Source organism: Felis catus, chromosome X (genome assembly GCF_018350175.1).
Source record: "Felis catus isolate Fca126 chromosome X, F.catus_Fca126_mat1.0, whole genome shotgun sequence".
Lineage (NCBI taxonomy): Eukaryota > Metazoa > Chordata > Mammalia > Carnivora > Felidae > Felis > Felis catus.
In genome coordinates, this window is record NC_058386.1 from 117,051,428 (window position 1) to 117,054,113 (window position 2,686).

The 2,686-nt window shown below is 37.0% G+C and overlaps 1 non-coding gene across 1 annotated transcript; it reads left to right on the forward strand.

Annotated features, from left to right (window-relative positions):
• Positions 1-1,570: 1,570 nt before the first annotated feature.
• On the forward strand, positions 1,571-1,643 carry TRNAK-UUU. Its single transcript has one exon. It is a non-coding gene; the product is annotated as a tRNA-Lys (tRNA).
• Positions 1,644-2,686: the final 1,043 nt, after the last annotated feature.

A 2,686-nucleotide genomic window follows, 5' to 3' on the forward strand; every position in this document is an offset into this window, starting at 1 on the left:
CGACACAGGGCTCGAACCCACAAACCGTGAGATCATGACCTGAGCCAAAGTCGAATGCCTAACTGACTGAGCCACCCAGGCACCCCTTTTTTTATTTTAAAGTAGGCTCCACATGGGGTGTCTGGGTGATTCAATTGGTTAAGCATCTGATTCTTGATTTTGCCTCAGGTCATGATCTCATGGTTCATCATGGTTCATAAGTGAGCCCCAATGTTGAGCTGACAGGGCAAAGCCTGCTTGAGATTCTCTCTCTCCCTCTCTCTCGGATCCTCCCCTGCTCATGCTCTTTCTCTTTCTCTCTCTCAAACAAAAAATAATAAATAAACAAATAAATAACCAACCAACCAACCAACCTTTAAAGTAGCTTCCATGCCCAGCACGGAGCCCAATGCAGGGCTTGAACTCCTAACCTGGAGATCAAGACCTGAGGGCAAGGGGCACCTAGGTGGCTCAGTCAGTTGAGCATCGGACTTCGGCTCAGGTCATGATCTCATGGTTCTTGAGTTTGAGGCCCACGTCAGGCTCACTGCTGTCACTGTGGAGCCTGCTTTGGGTTCTCTATCCCCCGCTCTCTTTGCCCCTTCCTTGGGGACACTCTCTACCTCAAAAAATAAACAAACATTTTTTTTTTTTTTTTTTAAAGACCTGAGCTGAAATGAAGAGTCACATGCTTAACCGACTGAGCCACCCAGGCACCCTGTGTGGAGCCTACTTTAAAAAAAAAAAATTTTTTTTTTAAATAAAGTGAAGACGAAAGCTCCAAAGTAGGAAAAGGTATTTGCAATATATATTTAACAAAGGACATTAATCCAAAATATAAAGAATTACAAAGAAAAAAAAGGAAGAAAAGGTGCCCCTAATGCTTTATTGCTTTAACTTTCACTTTTAGATCTATGATAGACTTGGAATTCATTTTTAGGTATCAAATGAGATACTGTTTACATGTGGGTAGTTAACTGGCCCAGCACCACTATTTACTCAAAATTGCAAACTTCTCCTACTATACTGTAGAGGCACCTTTGTCATAAACCAAGTTACCGTGTATGTATATGTGGGCCACTTTCCAGGCTCTCCATTGGGACAGCATTGTCCAAATTACTGTGGGTTGCTAATTTTTGACATCTAGGAATGTATATATTCCAGCTTTGATATTCTTCACAACATTTTGATACTCTTGAATAATCTTGTTCTGCTGCATTTCCATCTAAGCTGTAGAATTATTACACACACACACACACCCCTTGCTAGGACTGTTATTAAAATTTCATTTAAGGGGCACCTGGGTGACTCAGTCGGTTAAGCGTCCAACTTGGGCTCCGGTCATGATCTTGCAGTTTGTGAGTTTGAGCCCCGAGGTAGGCTCTGGGCTGACAGCTAGGAGCCGGGAGCTTGCTTTGGATTCTGTCTCACTGTCTCTCTGCCCCTCCCCAGCTTGTGCTCTGTCTCTGTGTCTCTCAAAAATAAATAAATGTAAAAAAAAAAAAAACAATTTTTTTTAAAATTTCATTTAAGTTTGGGAGAATTTACAACATGAAGCCCTTTAATCCATGAAAATGGTAGATCCTGGGGTGCCTGGCTGGCTCAGTCGGTAGAGCATGTGACTTTTGATCTCAGGGTTGTGAGTTTGAGCCCCACACTGGGTGCAGAGATTACTTAAAAATATAATATCTAAAAAAAAAAAAAAAGGTAGATCCTTCCAGTTACTTTATATTTATCAATTTATCACATTAGTGTTTTGTAGTTTTCACTGTATAGAACTTGCATGTTTTCATTAAATTCATTACTAGCTATTTAAATTTTTAAATACTATCCTCAATAACATTTTTATTTTCCTTTCCTAATCATTTAATACTAGTATGTAGAATACCATTGCTTTATTATCAATATTGACCTTGCAGTGAGCACCAATTCCAAATTCTCTTATTAAGTCTAAGAATTTGTCTGAAGATAGGATTCTTTTGGATTTTCTATGTGTGTAATCATATCACTTGGAAAAAATGATAGATTTCATCCTTTCCAATGCTTATGAAGTTAATGTATTTTCCTTGCTTTTTGCACTGGTTATGACCTTCAATAAAATGTTCAATAGAACTAGTGATAAGGGCCTTTTGTTTTAGTCCTAATATCACAATGGAGGGTTTAAATACGTCACCGTGAGTATCATGTTTGTTGCAGGTTTTCATTTTTTATTTTTTGTAGACTCTTTTCAGATTAAGGAAATTCCCTTCTATTCCTAGATTTTTAAGAGGTTTTATCATACATTAGTTTTAACTTTTATCAAATATTTTTTTCTGTATCTACAAACATTTTTCTGTTATTCTATTAATATGGTGAATTAAATGGATTTTGCAGAGGTAAACAACTCACAGTTCTAGAATAAAACCTATAGGCCACTATGTATTATCTTATTTACTAGGATTAATCTGGTACTATTTTGTTTATGGTATTTGAATCTCTATTAATAAGATATAATGACACAATTTCTTTTCTAGTAATATCCTTGTCAAATGCTGGTACTAAGGTTATTCTAGATTTACAAAAAGAGTTGGTAAATATTGCTTTTGCCTATATCCTCGGGAACTGTCTATGTACTTTTTTTCTTATCTAAACATTTGAAAGAATTCACTAATGAAGCCATCCGGGATTGAGCTTGGGTTTGTGGGAATATTTTTACTAACAAATCCAT